The sequence below is a fragment of the Taudactylus pleione genome, unplaced genomic scaffold (genome assembly GCF_031769625.1).
Source record: "Taudactylus pleione unplaced genomic scaffold, aTauple2 ptg000612l, whole genome shotgun sequence".
NCBI lineage: Eukaryota > Metazoa > Chordata > Amphibia > Anura > Myobatrachidae > Taudactylus > Taudactylus pleione.
The window spans coordinates 3,167,420-3,190,291 of NW_028285014.1; positions in this window are offsets into that span (position 1 = coordinate 3,167,420).

Sequence of the window (22,872 nt, forward strand, 5' to 3'; positions counted from 1 at the left end):
TATAATTCTGTTTTATACAGTTAAAAAAAAAGTGTATATATATATATATATATATATATATATATATATACACACAATATATTAGCCAGTTGTGGTTAAAGTAGCATTCCCATTAAAAATAGGTTTTTGTTTAATCTTTTTTGTTTACTGTACTACTGTATGAGAAGCAGCTTGGTAATTATCTTTTTTCATTTGATTTCTTTCTACAGTCTGCTATTACTGATAGATAATAACAATAATTTTATTGCCAATCATACTAGAGCGATTTTGGGGTAACTTTGTGGTGCTGATTCCGAAATTTAAATTGTTAGATTGGCTCTATTTTTTAGATACATGGAAGTAAAACACAATAGTCAACTGACTGCTGGTTGGGTGGACGATTACTTATATATGGAGGGGGAATATTCTAGAATGATCGTGGACTGAACACCTAGGGGTATACTGACTAAAGTGCGGGTTTATAGAAGTGGACATGTTGCCCATAGCAACCAATCAGATTCTAGTTATTATCTTCTAGAAGGTGCTAGATAAGTAAGTAGAATCTGATTGGTTGCTATGGGCAACAACTCCGCTTCTATATACCCCCTAGAATATTTGCATGTCTCACGCCGTTTTAGAGGCGTGCATAATTAACAGGCTGCGTCATTGTACACGTCACCTGGTTGGATTTCACACTGAAGTGCTCGCAGTGCTTGTGGTAGGCTATAGTCAACCACAAGCGATGCATTCGCTTCCAATGGTACTCGATATACCAATGGTTGCATACACTTCCTGGAGATGACGTGCACAAGTGGGCTTCTTTAGACTAACTGGTGGGCGTTTGCATATACAAAGTGATCGCACGTCAAGACATAGTGGGCGTGCGATCACCTGCCTTGCTGTGGGTTGGCCAGACTTGCATATGCTGGGTGCGTGCGAATGAATATAGCGAGCGGGTCTGAATCAGGCCCTAAGTTCCCTATTACTTGAGGGTATCCATTATCAGAACAACTTAAGACAATTTGAAAAAATTGTCTTTTTCAATTAAGCTAAAATACCAAATAGTTTTGGCAACTAACCACAATTTTTCTTTGTTGGGCTGTGTTTGGTATGCTACCCTCTGCTTTGTTTCACCTGCTTCCCCCTCACTGCCTTCACATGACCTGCTGACCATCTGAGAGCCTGTGTCTGTGAAACAGACCAATTTTGTCTCTTTTGTTTTTGCTTTGTGCACTGTGATATTTCCCTCCTCCTCATCCCCTTGTCAACACATGGCATGCTGAGTGCTGTGCACCTGTAGCAGCCCTATTTGTTTGCCTTCCAGTGAGGTGTTGAAAAGGAGGTAATGATCTGTAAAAGGATAGCTAAGAACAAAGATTATACCATGCATGCTTGAAATGTACTTATCTTTTTATTTAAATAATAGGAATATAAAAATAAACCTTCTATGTGGGATTGCTGCTTTAAATTTACCAATTTACTGTAACTGCATATCAATCAGTGTATGACTCTGTATGCCTGACTTGTGGATGTATCGTTAATATTGTAATCTATTAAATATGTTCTGACTTTTGAATGTAATTATTTGGTAATTATTTGGCTCCTACAAAACATTCGTATTTTAAACACATTGCTCCTCATATCTACAGAATGTGTATTAGCCTTCATTTAGTGTACTTATTATATTACTAATATTGTTCAAAAGGCGCAAATCTGCGCAAGAATCGCAAAAACCAAGCTGACATTTGTTTTCATTGTTAAAGTTGTGCTAGTGACTAGACCAATGCAAGCTGATTGCTAGCTGTGCTTTTAGTGCAATGTGCACCTTGCAGCAGTCTTAATAAGTAACCCTCACTGACTTCTATGCCGTCCACGATGTAATGAGTCATGTGAGACAAGTGAATGAAGCCTATTCGTTTTGTACATATCACAGTGAAAAACAACTTATTATTCACAACACAGTATAACTATAGAACACAGCTAAGGTTCCATTAGAAGAAAGCTAAATATAACACACATGTATATTAATATTAGTTAATTTATCAGATGTCGTCTGTGTGTCATAGCTCACAGACAGTAGTAGAAATGGGAATTTTCCAAGTTACTGGAAACGTGATTTATTTTTATTTTTTTAAATCACAAGTAGTTTTTATTGAAACGTTTTTCCAAGAAATAGGGTACAGAAAAATAGAAGGGACAAGAGATGGAATACAAGGAGTCTCCAACACAGTTCTGGACACAGTAAAATACAGTACAATAAAAAAAAGTAGCATAGCTAATATACAGGAAATCAGGCAGAAAAGAGCTAATAAGAATGGGCATGTCTGCAGAGGTTCATTGGGGGTGATTCAATTCACCGTGATGCTGAATAGCTCCAGGAAGGAGTTCCCATAGCTATTCCATGGACAGCGCTGTTAAGTCTGGCTAGAAACACTAAAGTCGGAGAATGCTGGTTACGTGCCTTTATCTGGGTGATTGGTTGCAGTAACCGGCACTCTCCGACTAAAGTGCCAGCCACGAGGTTGTGAGCACGGCACAAAGCCGGAAAACAGCATCGCAGTCTGCACTTAAGTCGGATTTCTGCGAGCAATGGAGGAGGCAGAGGATGTTTCCAGTTTGGGCTAAAGCAGCAACGTGCCATGATAAAAATATTTCCAAACACATACCTATGATAAGTGGTTAGGTTGGTAGGGTTGAGGTGCAATAGAGCCACTTCAGGCAAGGGGGTGAGGTCACAATTTAGTACCTTATTTGTCAATGCAAAATCTTGTGATATTTTAATTCATAAGTATCGTTACTTCAGTATAGGTAAACCATTGCCACATAGAGAGAACGACACTTTCTAACCCAGTACGAGGTTATAGAGTGCAAATGGATTATGATTATACAACTACAAACCGTGCAGCTGCCCAAAAAAATTATACATTCCAAAATGTTGCATGTAAGTATAAATATTTGCTTTACTATGCAAACTTTCCAGGTAGGCACACTAATGACATTCAAATTAAACCTAATCTATGTGATTAAGGCACATCTAATGAAGGTACATAATTAAATTTACTGAAATGATGATCCTTCTAATGGGACACATAGGAATGTGTAATGGGATACTTAGCACACATTAATGAAAATAAAATATAAATGCTTACTTAGCATGAATTATTTAAAAGAAACATTAGTCATAAAATAATCCAAGAAATTTTAAAATAGAAGAGTGTTTTACAATGTGTGGTATATCTTGTCATCTTGTCATTCATTATGACGACATGGTCATAGTATTGACATTGTGCTTTCCGTCTATTTCTATCTCCGGGGCTGATTCAGAGGTGGACACTCGGGCGTTATCGGTCGCAGGTGGCCGATGTTTTTTGATCTGCACATGCACAGGAGCCGCACTGCACATATGGAGATCTAGGGCTTGATTCATTATGGATCGCTATTGCGTTCGCAGCTGCGATTACGCACACAGTCTTGCTGTGAAAATATGATATTGCAGTGGCATCACAAGGGGGTTGCAGGGGGTGCGGGCCACAAATGGGTGTCACACGCCGAGCGGTGATACCAAGGTGCAGGCTCCCCCTCAGTGACAGGATCCGAGTGCTGCATTGTAGCATTAAGTGCAGCACTCCATTGATAACCACAGGCCAGGGAGGTTAGGGCAGCAAGGCCACGCCCCTTACCTGATACCATGCCCCTACCCCGAGGCCACACCCCCTTCGGTGAGCATGGCAGCCCTCAGTGCACCAGGTGTCACCGCGGGGAGGGACGACGCTGTGCTAATGTATGCAATTGCTCAGCCAGCACAGAGATGCCCACTACCGCTTTTTCACATCCGTAATATCTTGCAGTCTTGGGTATACATTGGTAACATCGAGTAACATCGGACCCTCACGCAGAATAACAGCAGCTCTGACCTGTCTTATGCAGTGAGTACTCAAGCTGCGTATGCCGTAGCAGCGGCTAATTTATGCACGCCCAGGAAACGGACAGGCACACCTGCATTTCTCCAACCACTCTCTCGTCACCACCCCTAAATGCTGACATCCCGTCACTCACTCTGCAATGGCTTTATCTCTGCGTACGTGATCGCAGTGCGATCGCAATTCTATCATGCGCAGGAATACGGAGTTGCAATTGCGATCCATGATGAATCAGGCTCCTGGTTCGTTCTTCAGATGCAGTGAGGCTGCAGACGTCGGGTGAATGACAGTCTGCAGCCGTTTGGAGGTGGGGAGGCAGACCGTTTCACAACACAGGAGTGGTGGATGGCCCCGTTTGTGATGCACGACGAAGCCACAGTGTGCGTCATCGGACACAGAGTCACTGGCCTCAGCAGCTGGACAAGGTTACTCAGTATGTCCAATGATCTGCCAATGGTCACGACGACGATCCGATGCTGCGTCTTTGGCAGCGAACCTGAGAAGACGGCGTTAGCAGCATATGCACACAAATCCGCTGCAACTGAAGATTCAGCACTGAACCACAAAGCTCCTCACCTCTGAATCAGCCCCTCTATCCCTAACCCTAATGGTAACCCTAACAGTAACCCTAACTTGAAATGTCAACATTATGACAATGATCACAATTTGCATGTGTCATCATCAATGTCACCAATCTGATTATAGAGATCCTGACTTAATCGAAAAATATTGTTATAGGATACTTTTTACTTTAGTTTACTTAATTATTTTTATTTTGGCCAATTAGCTGATTGTGATGTTCTTGGGGAACGCAAACAATTCTACATTATTTATTGATGCACATATATATATAAGTCCACTTTATCTCTCTCCAAAGCTTAGCATATAGACACCAAAGTACCTACCAATCAGTTAAATGTCACTTCACAAGCTGTGTTAAAACTGATTTGGAATATATATGGGTTCCAGTAGCGTAACTATAGCGGGTGCAAGGGGTGCGCTTGCTATGGAGCCCGGTGGCTTAGGGGGCCTGCCGCCCCCGGCAAGCAACCCCTGCACTCATAGGCAAAACTACGGGGTGGTCCGGGTGTGCATGAACCACCCATTAGAATCGCCGTCGCTGCTGCTTTTTTTTGTAAATCTGCGTGGCTATGTGCTCAGCATCAGACATTCAGGCTGCTCAGCGCCATCAGTGAGAACGTACACAGCGCGACGTGACATCATCACACCCGCCTACTCTAGTATGAAGAGGAGCTGAGAACAAAACAGCGATGGTCGCAGCAGCCAGAGAGCAGTGAGAGGATGCTGCCAGTTACAGACAGCTACTGGCTTACAAGGCTGCAGGCCTGTACTAGGCTGCATAGGTTATTATGTGAAAGTAAACATCTATTTGCACCAGGCATCTATTATAGAAATACCAATGCTGTCTGGAATACACTGATTCTCTAGGTATATTGTCTTTAATTAATATCTGTAAACTCCAGAGTGACTTAAGATTGGACTATATAATTATATATTGTCTCCTAGATTTATGGGAGGCTGTTTAGGCTCTGTTTGTATTAGAAGTATTTATGACTTGTATCTGGTTACAAGGCTGCATAGGTTTTTATTTCAAAGTGGGTTTTTTTCTAAGTGGGACTACATGTACAGCATAACTTAAAGAGTTAGACAGGAGGAAGACAGGAGGTACTGTCACGGCCAGGGTTTCTCAGCATGGTAGTCACCGGGTATTACCTTTGAGGTCATTATGGCGGGGGGTCTCTGGCAGCGGTGCTGTTTTTTTTCGAGGGGCATTGGCTGCGCGTGGCTCTGTGCGGGCACATTGTCACTAGGCCTGGTGAGGTCTGGCGGTGTTTCTGTTTCATTGGCATGGGGGCCGCCATCTTGCCTGCGGCCATGTGATTTCGGCTGTCCAAGGTAGGTCATGTGCTCATTCCAGCCAGTCACAGCGCGGCACTGAGTATTTAGGAAGGTCCAGATCCTTCCTTCCTTTGCCAGTGCAACGTGTTTCTCAGCTGCGGCTGAGAAAGAGTACCTGTGCCTTACCTCCCTGCCTGTCTGTTACGCTACTAGCCTGAACCTTGCCTGCTCCAACCTGCTGGATTTACCCTGCACCCTCCACATACCTTTCACCTGCCTGAGTTCCTGAACCTGCTGTTCCATGCACCTTGCCTCCCTTCACTCCCAGCTGGACTTCATTTACCTCAACCTGCATTGGTTACAGCTCACCATACCTGTATTCAGTTACAGATCATCATACCTGCATTCTGTTTCAGCTCATCATACCTGTATTCAGTTACAGCTCATCATACCTGCATTCAGTCACAGCTCATCATACCTGTATTCAGTTACAGCTTATCATACCTACTCAGCAAACCGAAAGATACACGTCTAATCTATACCACCACTTTTGATGCGAAAGCCAGGATAACTCAAAAATCCCTTAAAAAGCACTGGCCAGTACTTAAGAGTGATAAGTCATTACCATTTCAGAATATGTCACCACCCATGATGGCGTATAGGAGAGGGCCAAATTTAAAACAGATGTTGATGAGACCCACCCTCTTCCCCGGGAAACCTGGTGACGTATCTGATTTATTGTCTAAAAGACCAAGGTGTTACTCCTGCGGTAACTGCATTACTTGTACCTCTATGATAATTGGACCTACCTTCCCACACCCACATTCGGGTCATAAGATCAAGATTAAATATAGGTTACATTGTGCTCTCGACCATCTTATATATATACTCATCTGCCCTTGTGGCCTCTACTACGTTGGCCTTACGGCTAGAAGATTTCAAGATAGGATGGCAAATCATAGAGCATCAATCAGAGCAGCTATTCAGACAGGCAGGAGCGATAAACCTGTTGCCAGGCACTTTTTAGAACAAGCCCACCAACTTGCATCTCTTAGATGTAAATTGATTGATTGGATTCCCCCTAGATTGGGTATTGATAGGCTTTTGACATTGAAAAAACAAGAAAGTTACTGGATCCATGAATTAGATACGGTTACCCCAAGGGGTCTCAATGAACATAACCCATTAGGCATTTTTCTTTAGTCTATAACTCAAATATATGTATGTGCTGAGTATTGTATAGTCGCACATGTATCTATTCTTGAGGGAGTATGTCTCCCTAGAGGTTATCTATGCATGTCTTTGTAAATGTGGGTACATGTTTGTTTTGGTATGTGTCTGTCCTTTTATATGATTGATCTTTATTATTGTTCTACGTTTTGATATCAAAAGATTCATATCCTAATTGTATTGCTGTTCGTATACAGCTTTTCTGTATAAACTGACTCTGCCACATGATTGGTTTGGTTCTCGCAGGCTCCCATATTTACAGCCCTCATCGTTTTTTTCCCCTAGTTACGCTACGTGGCTTGCGTGTCAAGCCGACATGCGGAAGTACTTGACTTCCGGTCACGCGGCCATCAGCCTGGTAATCACATGACACGGAAGTACACTGCCTCCGGTCACGCGGCTGGCTGCCCGGCGGCTTTTTAAGCCGAGCTTGAACAGGTGAGTGTTCAGAGCAGTGGCTGACTCCTACCAGCGGCTGCACTTAGCGCCGTTATGCTATTTTGATTGCGATTGGTTCCACCATCTATCCTGTACCCGCACTTGGCACCGGTTGGTAAGCTTTTTTAACATTTAGTACTGAGAGCAGTATCCACCCATTGTAGCTTACAATGAGCGTTTATTATCTTTTTTGTCTCCAGGAGGCTGTGGGTTGGCTTGTCTTTTGTCCTAGCTTTCTAGCTAGACATATATGACTCAAGTTGACTGTATCTCCAATTGAATTATTTGCCCCAAAGCCTCCCCTCCCCAACCTCCTTTTGGATTTGTATTGGGTTCTCCCTGCTCAGGTATTTTTTGAATGTATGTTTTTTGAATATATTTAAAAATTATTTTTTTGAGTTTACCACGTGGTGCCTGTTATGCCCGGGTAGTTCTGGATGTCATCTTAAAGGGTGATGGTGGTGGTCTCTATAATAGGACTTCATATATGCCTTTATTCTTTGATACAGTATGGGAGCCTGTCAGACAGGTCATTATGTTTTTCTTATTTTTACAGATGATATTACCATATTCAGTAACTGTAGTTGAATTTTGTACACTACGATAAATGGTCTTGAGAAAGGTTCAGATTGGGACCGAAACGTCGACCGACCAAGAATTGGTTCTTTCACACATTAATTGATTTGATCGATGAATAAATTTGATTTGATGATTTTAATGGAGAGTGCATCCTTCCTACTGTGGATATAACGGACTATTTAAGGGGCCTTTTGGCTCTTGGAAGCACCCCTATGTTGTCGTGTGATGCATGAGAGTGCGGGACTATTTTGGGTATATATATATATATATATATAAAAATTGTATATACATATCTATTGAATAGACGAGAAGAGAAAACAAGGATGTCCTCTTTGTTGGCGCACTAATAAATCCTTATAAAATATAACTTTTATCGTTAGTGATTAATATAATTTTGCTTTACTCTATTCTATATCTAACCCGAGTGGAACCGTGTATAGCCACATCATTATATCAACACAGATTAAGAAATTAATCCAATTTAAATATGACTACATTTAATCTTACTAAAGATCTTGAAGAACGACGTGAAAAACTTAAAAACTGTTTTGATTTAATCTCAGAAAGTGATGATGATGCAGTAGGGTCATCCGGGCTTGATTGGCAAACGGATCTTTTATCTCTTAAACAAATTTTATATAAGCAGACAAAAACCTGGTGGAATTGGACTATGTTCGATAATTACATCAAGAATAAGATCACGCCTAGAGGCTTGAGACCCAAATTGTTCCCTACATTTGAATTAGCTACTTTAGAATTAAAAAATGATTGGGAAAATGTTCTTACACAATGTTCCAATGCTCTTATCCTGATTTTGATTAAACATGATTATACTAAGGAGATTAAACGATTGGGTGACAAACTCCAAAAATTTGAATCTTTAGACAGTTTTCAAAGAATTTATAATAAATATAAGAAGGAAGTGGAAGAATTTGAGGCTGGTATCATTGAAAGGAAGAAAAATAAATTACAGAGGGTTAAACTAGATTTCTCCCAAAACAATGTTTATCGTTGGACTAATCGGACCCAACGTAAAAGATATACTAATCCCACTGATTACTCAACTTCTGAAATTGATTCCTCAGAGGGTGAAAGTTCTGCCCATATGCTGTAACCAGATAGGAGTCAAACTTTTTTAGATTGTACCCCCAAGGAAATCAGGAACAATTTAGGAGTAAGAAATTTAAGATCAGAAGGGGCAAAGGGAGGAAGTATAAGAAAAAGGGATACGAGAGGATGGCAGGAGGAACCGAGGGAGCAACGGAGATATAGGAAGTAACAGATCCCAATGTTAAATCTCTCAAAGTTATCAATTTCACAGAAAGATCTTTAACTGAAGATCAAATATCCCTTTTATCCAAGGGTTTATCATTTTCTCCGGTTCAGTTACCAGACAGATTTGACTGTGAGAAAGATCTCCAGCTTTTCGTTAGAAAGATCTTACTAAAAAAAATTTTTTGTAATCAACAGGATCAATTACCCTCTGATACCCCTTATTTCCCAATATCTGAATTTTCAGAAGATGATATACGTATGATTGAAATACTAGAAGATCTTGATTCAGGGGAAACCAACTCAATCTCACAAGATTTAAGACATTTTGATCCAACTCAAATTAAGCCCAAATCAGTGTTTTTTCCAGATCTAAAAATCTGTCCCCCAGTGAAAGTATTTATGGACTTGGTATCCAAGGATTTAGACAGATTGTTTATGGAACATACTAACTATATTATTTCAGATAATCTTACTAAAGGTGAAAGGATAGTGCTTAATCAAATATCCAATTGGCATGATACAATACTGAAACCATCTGATAAGGGAGGCAATGTGGTTCTTTGGCCTAGATCATTATATATTGAAGAACTACACAAATAACTGAATGATGTACAGTGCTATAAGAAATTGACATTTAATCCCACTCAAGATTATCTGGTGCAATATAAAAACCTACTCTTTTGGCTTTAAATGATGGAATTATATCTAAAAAAGACTTTGAATTTCTGAAAGTGGAGAGTCCCAAGGTTCCCACATTGTATTTACTACCTAAAATCCACAAAAATGATCAAATACCTCCTGGCCATCCCATTGTATCCGGGAAAGGTAGCCTAACAGAGAAAGCTAGCATATTTGTTGATCAATATCTCAGACAATATGTCTTAGCTTTACCTTCTTAGGTCAAAGACACCATGGACATTTGAACCAAATTACATGACTTAATTGTTACTCCTGGGATTGAGGCTGCAAAGTACTTTCTAGATATGAGTAGGGACCAGGAACTGAAGCCCTCCTACTTACATTATTAGAGTTTGTATTAACTAAAAACTTCTTTACTTGTGAAGATAAATTCTACCTCCAGGTTAGAGGCACAGCTATGGGTACAGCTTGTGCACCCACCTATGCTGGCCTCTACCTGGGGTGGTGGGAAAGGGAACATGTTTTTGTGGAAGATCACGAGCAGTATACAGATCACATCTTAATATACTTATGGTATATAGATGATATTTTAGTACTTTCGGATGGTAAGAAAGAACTATTGGAAGAATTCATCGATAAACTAAATAATAATGGTCTTAACCTAAAACTTACAGGGGAAGCAAGCCAACCTTTGGTTCACTTTTTAGATTTGACTATCAATATCTTGGAGGACGGTCGTATTACCACTGACATATATAGAAAACCGACTGCCACCAATAGTATTCTTCATTTCACAAGTTCCCATCTGCCAGCTACTTTAAAAGCAATACCTAAAGGCGAAATGCTGAGAACCAAAAGAAACTGCTCAGAAAATTATATTTACCATGAAAGAGAAGAACAACTATGTAAGAGACTAATTCAGAGAGGATATAGTAACTGTTTGATTAAAAGAACTAGGCATGAGGTCAAGTCTTACCACAGGAGTTCCCTATTGATCCCTAAAACAAAAACAAATAGGGAGGAACCAGTGAGGTATGTGGGGACATTTAATAACAAATGGCGAGATATAAATTCAATCCTACAAAAACATTGGCCAGTTTTATTTACGGATTATGACCTGGCCAATTTGCTTCCTACTAAGATCCAAACGAGCTGGAAATGCTCGAAGAATCTCAAGGACCTTTTGGTTCAGAGTCATTTAACATCTATCAAGAAGCCAATTTATCCCACTAATGGTTCATTCAGCTGTAAAACTGTAAAGCATGCCAATATATGCACCTGACGAAATTCTATTATGATAATTCAGGGAAGAAATGGAACATCAATAATTACATTAATTGTAATTCGGCAGTTAAAATGTCCTTGTGATATGAAATACGTCGGGAAAACTATCAGACCCTTAAAGGTGAGAATACTAGAGCATGTCAATAGTATCAAAAACTATAGTATTGATGAAGCCAAATTTAAAACCCTTACCCCGGTGGCAAAACACTTTTTAAGATTTCATGAGGGAAACCCTAAGGGTTTACAAGCCTTCGGTATGAAACAGATCCAATTGGGTATAAGAGGAGGTGATCTGGATAAAGAATTTGAAACAGAAATTATCTTTTTGATGAAGTGTACTCGCCCCAATGGTCTTAATGAATTTAATAGTTTTTTGCCTTTTCTCTAATCTTTAGAATTAAATTATTATAACTGCTAAGTAATTTATTATCTAGATAGTATGCACTATTTGTCCAGATACTTCTAATATTCTTGATTATTAGCTACACTTTTTTCAAATTTTTCTCTCTATATATATATATATATATATATATATATATATATATATGTTATTATAATAATTGTAATTATTGTTACTTAATTATATATTATGATATGCACTTTTTATAGATTGGGCAGTGTGTACCATTGATATTGATATTTATTTATTTAATTGTATTTCTTAGTGTTCTTCAATTTTTTAATTATGTTTGGTAACAGATATACATCTGTCCTTTCCAATCCCCTTATGGCCCAATAATCCATATCTACATGGAAATTGGAGTACCAGAATATATCAATCTTAATACATTACAGACTTTATCTATAATACGAGTATAATAAGAGCCCTGCTCGGGCTGGCGGGATTGGAAGTGACTGTTTTGAGTCACCCTCCTGTCAGCATGATCCCATGGTTGGATTTATTGGGGTGAGGGGATTGATGTAATGGCCATAGTTAGAATATGTCAGCTTCCGGGAACTCCGTGAATTCCAGTTATCGTAACACAGTTTCATAACACATCGATCATTATATGATAAGTTTTATAACATTATAGTTAGTTTATAACTTTTATATAGATGTATCATTTCATTGATCACTTAATTTGTATGTCTTTTATAGTCACTTACATCAATTCTGATGCTATATCATTTTAACATATCCATTAATTCACTTTATTTACTTCACACTTTGTATCATATTCCTTAACACACTTATTAATTTTTTCTCTCTATTCCCACATGAATATTTTTAATTTTCACATTTTTATTTCATTCACGTTTTATAATATTTTTTGAGATTAATATTTTTTTATATTTTAATCTCCATTGAACACGTTTGTCACGTCATGATCACTTGCTTATTCATATTATTTATCAAATTTAGCACATTATCACATATTATGTTATGTTAAGTAGTCTATTCTATTTTATTAATATAGTAGAATTTCTGTATCTATTGGTTTTTTTATCAGTTGATCAATAATGTTTGGCTATAGAATTCCGGAGAATATTATTGCCATTTACCACTCTTGAACTGTCCTTTTTAATTATTTATTGTACTGTAGATATTCTTAATGATAATAAACACCGTTTCTTTTATTACCTTTAGTTTTAGTAATATTCTATTGGAGGATGCTCACACGTGTGAGGATCTAGAATGAGAGATGAATGGCCATTCTCCCCAACTCCTTCTATTGGCTAATGAAAGCATGTGATCTTAAGGGCCCTTATGATTGGTTCCTCTATGTGAATATTAGATAGCTTCACGGTAAACTCGGGTTGCCTTGATAAAACTCTAGTAGTTAGTGAAACGTACATCAGCGGCGGAGAGTAGTTTTTACTACTCAGTATTGTGTTCTCTAAATATATGTATATCCAAATGGCGAATGTAACCATTTTTTCCACCAACACCTAAGCTGCACTGATTCATTTATGAACGCTGAGCGTTGTACCTAAATATGATTTATGTGTGATACTAGTAAGGAGAGCTGCCTGTATTTCTAAACCTAGCAGGATAATTGCTGCAATATAATTGATTTATTTAGAGACAACAGCCTTCCTTTTCTACCTTACTGAGAGTATGACTGTTATATAAATACAATATATTTACTCTCTATAGCATAGCAATGGAGAAGCTGTATGTTTGTTAAGAGGCATCTCAGAGCATTATTAAACAGCACTAATATCCAGGGTATTTACAAACCCATTAATGAGGCCATATACGTAACACACCCTAATTAAATTTTGGGTTTGGTTACTCTCTTGACATTAGCACATAAGCATTATAACCGTTTGTGCATCGATTATTAGAACACAGGTACTACTTTGTGGAGTCTCACGGGACACATATAGATAATTTTAATTTACCGGTTACTAATTTAAACCCATTATAGTGGTACCTACTTATAATCTATGTATACCAAAAACACTTTTTGGTTTATTAAATATTGTTCTGATTCAATATGATGGAGCTGTATGCTTCATTCTAAGCAGTCTCCACACCTGTGATTGAATCTTATTGACCATTGTGACCAGTGTTATCTTATGGTGTCTTATTGTATGTATACTGGTAAAATTAATATACTGAGAATCCGCAATATTGTTTCTTTTTAAAGAGATCATTGTGATATTGAAACTATTGCAGTATTCAGTCGAGTGTACCAACTATTGTATTTGAAAGTGCTCAACAGTTTCCTAATTAAATTTATTACATTACAACCCAGTTAATCAGGCAGTATGCTTCATTTAAGCAGCTTTCATATTTGTAATTGAATGCTGGTCTCATTGATCATTGTAACACCAGTATTATTTCATGGTGTTTCACGGCATGTACACTGGTAAAATCAATATACAGAGAATATGTTACATTGCTTCCTTTCAAGAGATTGTTGTGTTATTTGAAACTGTTGCAGCATTCAGTGTGGTGTACCAGTCATTGTATTAGAAAGTGCTTAATAGTTTTCCTAATTAAACTGAATATAATATAATATAGCTAATTAGGTGGTATCCTTGTGGTGGTTAATAAATGATTTATGATCCATTAATAATAGAGACACATACAACCAAGCCATATTTATTTAATTTATTTTTAAATTTACAATGATGATATTCATAACATATTTCACTTCATGAAGTTTTGATTTTTTTAATAATAAAAACAAAAGTTATATTTTATAAGGATTTATTAGTGCGCCAACAAAGAGGACATCCTTGCTTTCTCTTTTCGTCTATTCAATCGTTTAGTGTCCTCAGGCAGCACCCCCAACCGCCTTATCAATAATACAATTGGTGATCTGTTATTTGGGGTTTATTATGAATTAAAGATTAATAAACATATTGACTTGTGCAGAAGTTTCCTATCCCCCATTTCCCTTTTATCATTTTGTATATACATATCTATGCTTGCATATATATTTATATATATGTATACACTCTGATTAATACCTGAGTTGGGGGGGGGCTTAAAAATTTTGCTATGGGGCCCAAAGTTCTAGTTACAACCCTGATGGGGTCTATGTACTAAGCCTTGGAGAGAGATAAAGTGGATGTAGATTAAGTGCCAACCAACCAATCAGCTTCTGTAACTTTACAGGAGTCTATTTACTAAGCCTTGGAGAGAGATAAAGTGGACGGATATAAAGTACCAACCAATCATCTCCTAACTGTCATTTTTCAAACACAGCCTGTAACATGACAGTTTGGAGCTGGTGAGGTTGGTACTTTATCTCCATCCACTTTATATCTCTAAAGCCTTAGGCCCCCATTTATCAACGAAGCATAACTCCTTCACCGCTCGCGTTGCTGATTGCAATGGGGAACCGGCGCTGCCTTTCTGGCTTCAACAAAGCCTTCCAGGCACTGCCGGGTCCCCGTGTCATGCACGTGGGCAGACGGACCGTCGTGCATGCGCATTACACAAGACCCTGTTTCTGGCAGCGTTAAGCTGCCAGCAGCCCAGCGGAGGACCTCGCAAACGAGGAGGACTTCGCCTGACCTCGCTGGAGGGGTAAGTATTGGTAGATACCAGTGGCTTTTTCATTTGTATCACAGTAATACTAAACGAAAAATGCCGCTAGTGTTTGCCTTCATTGATAAATGGGGGCCATAGTACATAGACCCCATATATATTCCATTGAACATGCGCCATAAGCGTTTTTCAGTAGGACTATTCTCCCCACTAGCCAGATTATAATTGTTCACCCAGGGCATTCTTGTATTTTTGGATTTGCTAATTCTATACTTCAATAGCTGCTCACGAGGTAAAGCCATGACATGTTCCTTAGAAGTCAATGGGGGGAATTCAATTCAGTGCAATGTTGAATAGCCGCGGCAGGGAGCTCACGAAGCTACTCAATATACCACACTGTTTGGGCGGGCAAAGGGTTTCTTCTCGCACCCTCCTGGGGATGCGAGGAGAAATCCGACAAAAGTGCCGGACGCGCAGCTGTTTTACTGCTTAGCGCGGCGCTAACAGCCACACGCCCGGTACTTTAGTCAGAGATTGCCGGTTCTCGCGCCTTAACACATTTGTTAAGTCGCGAGAACCGGCATTCTCCGACATAACAGCGCATTGAATTGAATAGCTTCGGGAGCTCCCTCCAGGCGCTATTCACTTCGTGTTGAATTGAATTCCCCCCAATAAATTGTCATATACATAGCCTCTAGTTAAGAACTTCTGTAACATTATTTCAATCTGTTGTGCAGCAACCGTAGCATCACTACAAATCCTCCTACTGCGGGGGAAACTGAGAGTACGGTAACTCATACTTAAGTGACTTGGGCCTGTATTCAATTTGAGGCGAAAAGCCCAGACTTTTCACCTGCTGGACTTTTCGCCTTCTTCACCTGTTTTCCAGGCGGAAAAGTATCGCGCGCGTGCCCACTATTACCTGTATTCAATTCCAAAGTAGGCGAAATCGGGAACAGGCGAAACTTTGATCGGCGAAAAAATATAGGAATTATCAGGAAATAATTGTAGGACCCCTAAAGATGTCCATACCTGGGGGATCACTATGGGTAACCCTGTTTTTGTCTGCAAAAGAAAGTCGGGTTTTTAAATAGCTGCAGCAGGTGTTTTTTATCGACTTTGAAGAAGTGATGCAGAAGAGCACCTGAAAATGGGTACTAGCATATTTTTAAGTCCCTAAACTAATTTTTTAAAAATTCTTCAAAAAAACACCTGCCACTAATAGCCTATTCTAGAAAACACTTGCCGCATACTTACAGAATACCCCTGAACCTATTTAGCTATTTTTAAACACTGTTCCCCTTTTTTTTTTATTCACCCCAAAATTTGAAATAATTTTTTTGGGGGTGTCCCGATTTTTTTTTTTTTACTTTTTTTTCACATTTCGTTTTAAGGGGGCATTCCCAAGGGTGCACTTTTTTTCACCTGCTAAAGGTAATTGAAAAGTTATCCCCGCTTTTTTAAAAATACTTTTCGCACCATCTACGAAAAAAAACATGAATTTTCGGGAAATATGCCTGGGAACCCCCCTAAAGATGTCCAGACATGGGGGATCAGTATGGCTACCTCCATTTTTGCCTGCTGATGGAAGTTGGGGTTTGTAATAGCCGCGGCAGGTGCATATTAGCGGCTATGAAGAAGGGGTGAAGAATAGCACTCGGATTTTTTTTTTTGTTAAAATAACTATTCCTATCAAATTTGGGGTACATGAAAATGGGGGTAAGCATATTTTTAAGTCCCTAAAGTTATTTTTAAAAATTCTGCAAAAATGCACCTGCCATTACTCTGCGCAATGAAGAAAACACCTGCCGCATATAAGAGAACCCCTGTGGATTTAATTTGTCTATTTTAGAAGTGGTTTTTCTTTTTTCTTTTTTTCACCCCAAAAATAAAGTAAATTTTTTTGGGGTGTCCCAATTTAAAAAAAAAAAAAAAAAATTTTGACAGTTTATTTTTGAATGACATTCCCAGGGGTGCAGGCTATTTTTTTTATGCCTGCCCCCCCAAACCCCAATTCTGCACTTTTTTTCGCCATGTAAAACATGGCGAAAACTTATCCCCGCTTTTTTTCAAAGACTTTTCAACCCGGCAAAAAGTCTTTGATTTTGAATATGGGGATGATTGAAAAATGCGAAAAATGACTTCATCGGCGATAATTTATCGTCGATTTCGACTTTTTGTAGCCTATTTCGACTTTTTGCAGCCTAATTGAATACCCCCATAGAGTGAAAGCTGCTGGACTGTAAAAGGGTATTTCTATTAGTAGGCTTACTAAATAGTGATGTAAATATTAGCCCCTCATCCAAAATATCTTAACATCTAGAAAATGACACTAGTGGAATCTACAGTATACAGTAAGTGAACTTAATGGGACTATCAGATCTGCTATGGGACTCAATCACTTCCACAAAGTCCTCCCTGGAATCAGTCCAGATAAGAAAAAGGTCATCTATGTACAGTACCTGGTACTCGTGCCGGGGGGGAGAAGGGGGCATGGCCTAATCTGGGAGAGGTGGCCACACTCCCATCGGGGGGGGGAGAAATCATTTTTGCAGCACTGCGAGCTGGGGAGGAGGGCGCTGTGAGCCCCTCAGCCTGGCGCATAGCCAGTGGGGGGCGCGTTCAGTGTGATCGCTCTAATCACAGGCATAGGAGACTGCTGTGGCTGCTACTTAGCAGCCGCGAGCAGTCTCCCAGTGCAGCCCAGCACACAGCAGTGTGTGCTGGGCTGCTTTGATGTAAGAGGGAGGGGGGGGCACTGGACCCAGGCCCCCGCCGGGCCCCTCCATCAAGCCTGGGCCCGGATAATTAGTACCCGCTCCACCCCCCCTCTCTGCGGCCCTGACGACCCCATGGGAGCGCACACTACACGATGGAGTGCATACACACTGCACGATATTGACAATTTCTCATTCTGATGCGTCAGAATCTACAAAATCGTTAGCAATATAATGTAGTGTGTAGGGTCCTTTAGACTAAATTGTATTTATGGCGCCACCTACTGGTTAAAGTGAGAATTCTGTTAAAGTGACTTTTAAACATTTATTTCTCATTTCCTGGGCAAAAGGATTTACTAAAGTCCAGTTTCAAAAAATTGCAGAAAATAATCCTCAAATTTCTCTGAGTTAATTGTATCTGGAATCTGAGTACTCCCAGTGCTCCCTCTTTTTTCACCGCTGCTTTTAATCTAGCAATACATTCTGAAAAAAAATAACAGTGTTATTACCTGTGGTAACCCCTTCAATGCACAGCGTTGCAATATTAAGCCCTATTACTTGTAAAAGTCAGAGCAATGGAGTTTTTTATTCTTTGATAAATATAAAACTTAGATGAAGGGAACAGCAAAACAAAAAATTACTGCATATTGCAAAATGGTGGACGGAGCTTTTAGCTGCTCACATAGAACAAACAGGTTACCAAATTTTTCAAATGATTGCGAGTGTTCACATTATATCTACCATATGACTCACAGATGCTTTGCATAGACATGACTGCAGGCAGCAATAATATTGGGGCTGCTTGAGCACCAGCAACACCCAGAACTGGCTCCTGTGCTGGTTACTATGGATTACAAACACACACATGCTATTGAGAGACAAAGCAATTTACTAGCGTTGCAATAATTGCAATGCAATTATTAGATAGATAGACAGGCAGATTATTCACATTAGACCAAAATAATGTACAGAACAAGGCAAGGACGTTCAGCAGTAAAAAAAGTAAACAAAACAAAATGAAACAATTCTTGTTAGAGTTTGTCATACTTATGACTGACAATAACAGAAAAACTTGAGGACAATATTAATCCAGTCAGTCTAGTAAATCTGTGATAGATGCCAATGTGGGTGGAGATGAAAATGCATACAAAGGGGTGAAGTAAAGTAGGACAATAGGACAAATTGGGACAAGATTGGGGGGGCAAAAGAAAAACAGTTGGGTTTTTTTACGTTTTTTTTTTACACCATTGTTTTTTTGTTTTTTTTAACCAGTTTTTTTTTTTTTTTGCATTAATGTTTTATGCCCATGGCGAACATTTCGCCAATTTGAACCCAGAACATACGTACGGAAAATGCTTCGCTAGTTAATAGCGAGATCATATGGTAATACGACAGAATCAGGTAATAAAAGATGTGTGTGAAACATATCCGGCTAAGCCCTTTTATGGTTTTGGGGTAATTTTTTATTGTAACATTTCACCAATTTGTACGTGCGATGAAATATTTGTCCATGGACTACTCTGAAGCAAAATGGACCGTTTCCAGGGGGTATTGCAAGCTGAGCCCCATATATGCAAATGATAACTCACCGTCTCCCAGCCTCCCGTCAATCAGTGGCTGCCGGCAGCTCTCGTGGAAAGCAGAGAATAGAGGCGTTGTTTTCGAGGTCGTAAACCCGGTGCTGATTGGCTAGGAGTTGCGAATCTGGAATCGACGTGTTGGAGAAAGTAGGTGAGTGAAGAGCGCCCCCTAAGGCAGCAGCCTCACTTGTTGTGTCCCGCCCGCGCACCCTCCATCCCTCATTATGTAATAGCTATGTCACGCAGCCAGGCGGCCAATCAGGGGCCGAACTGGCAATAAAGGATACATTGTCCGTAGATGGATAAGGCGCCGGGTCCATGGGAGAGCACAGACCACTAGTAGTGCGTGAGTACAGTAGCCGGCGGCAGTCACCCCTATCCCGCTTCCCCTGGGTCACTGTGCCGGCTCTGTATTCTGGTAGTTGTCTTGACATTTTAAAGTTATCTATACCAAAGCATTTATTATGGTTTTTGTTGATTTTTTTTTCATCAAACTTTATACAGTTCTATTCCAAATGCTGTAATTTATTGCTGATAAATCCGTCACAAAAGAATCACACTAATATCTTAATTAGTCTTTGAGATATTCAAATTCAAAGAGCGTCCCGGACAAAGGGACTAAGCAAATTATATATATAAGATACTGTGAAACATTGCTATGTATTAAAAACCTTGATCAACCATGTTTTTTTTTTTTTTTACATCAATAGTATTTATTTAACTTTTTTTAAAAAAAATAGGGGAAGGATACAGAACACAAAAAGGGATGGGGAAGGGAAGGAACAGATTAGGGATGCACACCATAAAATAAACAAGACTGTAAGGATAATAGGAAAAATACAAAGTGTAACACCTTAACGAGAAAATTAGTCAAAAACACTAAAGCTGGGTACACACTTAACGATGTGTACCCAGCATGATGTCTCCCGTGGCGTTCCCGGCAGGGGTGCCAGCATCGGCAAGTGCATACGCACTTGCCGATGCCAGCAGCAACAGAATACCAACGGGCGCCATGCTGCATTCGGCAGCATGGCCCTCGCTGATGATATCACCCGGCAGATGGATCTGACGACGCGCAGGAGCATGCATCGTCAGAGACATAGCGGGTACACACTGCCCGATGTGGACGATATGTCGTCCGATCTCCCGGATCGGACGACATATAGTCTAGTGTGTACCTGGCTTAATCTAGAGAGCATATCAATCTGGAGAATTGGTTTCATTTAAACTAAACGGTAAAGGATCAGACACAGAGGGATTGTTGATAAATTGCGCCCCCTCTCAGTCAGTCACATACTCCTGCCACGCTATCCACTGCGATCAAATATGTTTTAATGCTTTTTAACCAGAGTTTTTATTGGACAATTGGGCATGTAAAATCTTTTAATATGCCTGACTGCTACGATAATTGGTCAGCCGCATCTGGCAGTGTAGGTATTCACAGGGGAGGAACAGGGAAATGTTTACTCCACAGGGGAGGAAGCCAGATATTGTGGCCATACACCGTGAAATATCTTACACAGTATTGCCATGATATCTGCTGGGTTTTAGGCTATCAAATATAATGTCTGTCAGTCTAACAGACATTTTAACTGACAGTATATATGCCCAGCATAAGTATCCGTTTTATTAAAGTAATGCTGGGCACAAACTAGGCCGACATGCCAGCCGACAGACCGATCTGGTGTGCATACACACTTGCTGACTAAACCAGGGCTGTAACTAGGGTGGTACACCGGGGTGCCCGCACAGACCGCAAATGTCCTCTAGGTAGAACTGGTCACCTCCATCCGCGATCAGTTCACTAGCTGTCATCTACTGCCCACTGCAATGTATAATAAATTAATAATAGCAGTGTGCCTGGCTGGTTCTCTGCCAGGTGTACCGCTACTAATACACATTAAAGCAGGCAACGCTGCAGCTGCCTGCCCCGTGTGCTCCACCCCCTCCCCCGTCTCTTGTAGTGTCTTCAGGGACTGGGAGAGACATAATGATGTATCTCCCAGTTCAGTCCGACAGTGCCATACGCAGAGGAGCTGTTCCTTCGGTGTTGGGCTATAGTAGAGGCGGCACTGTCAGAGACAGAGACTGTGGCTCTCCCGGCTCCCACAGTGACGCGCTGAGGAGCAGGAGTTGTATTATACAGGTAAGTGCTGCATTTAGGAGAGAGATCTGAGGGGGGAGCATAATGTGTAAGGGGAGGATTTGTACTGTGTGGCATAATAAGTAAGGAGAGGCTTTGTACCATGTGGTATAATGTGTAAGGGGTGGGGCATTTGCACTTCTTGGCATAATGTGTAAGGGGGGGTTTGTACTGTGTGGCATAACATCTAAGGGGTAGGGGATTTGTACTGTGTGGTATAATGTGTATGGGGCATTACTACTGTGTGTCATAATGTGTAAGGGGCATTACTACTGTGTGTCATAATGTGTAAGGGGCATTACTACTGTGTGTCATAATGTGTAAGGGGCATTACTACTGTGTGTCATAATGTGTAAGGGGCATTAATATTGTGTGTCATAATGTGTAAGGGGCATTACTACTGTGTGTCATAATGTGTAAGGGGCATTACTACTGTGTGTCATAATGTGTAAGGGGCATTACTACTGTGTGGCATAATGTGTAAGGAGCATTACTACTGTGTGTCATAATGTGTAAGGGGCATTACTACTGTGTGTCATAATGTGTAAGGGGCATTACTACTGTGTGTCATAGTGTAAGGGGCATTACTACTGTGTGTCATAATGTGTAAGGGGCATTACTACTGTGTGTCATAATGTGTAAGGGCATTACTACTGTGTGTCATAATGTGTAAGGGGCATTACTACTGTGTGTCATAATGTGTAAGGGCATTACTACTGTGTGTCATAATGTGTAATGGGCATTACTACTGTGTGTCATAGTGTAAGGGGCATTACTACTGTGTCATAATGTGTAAGGGGCATTACTACTGTGTGTCATAATTTGTAAGGGGCATTACTACTGTGTGTCATAATGTGTAAGGGGCATTACTACTGTGTGTCATAATGTGTAAGGGGCATTACTACTGTGTGTCATAATGTGTAAGGGGCATTACTACTGTGTGGTCATAATGTGTAAGGGGCATTACTACTGTGTATCATAGTGTGTAAGGGCATTACTACTGTGTCATAATGTGTAAGGGGCATTACTACTGTGTGTCATAATGTGTAAGGGGCATTACTACTGTGTGTCATAATGTGTAAGGGGCATTACTACTGTGTGGTCATAATGTGTAAGGAGCATTACTACTGTGTGTCATAATGTGTAAGGGCATTACTACTGTGTGGTCATAATGTGTAAGGAGCGTTACTACAGTGTGTCATAATGTGTAAGGGCATTACTATCTGTCATAATGTGTAAGGGGCATTACTACTGTGTGTCATAATGTGTAAGGGGCATTACC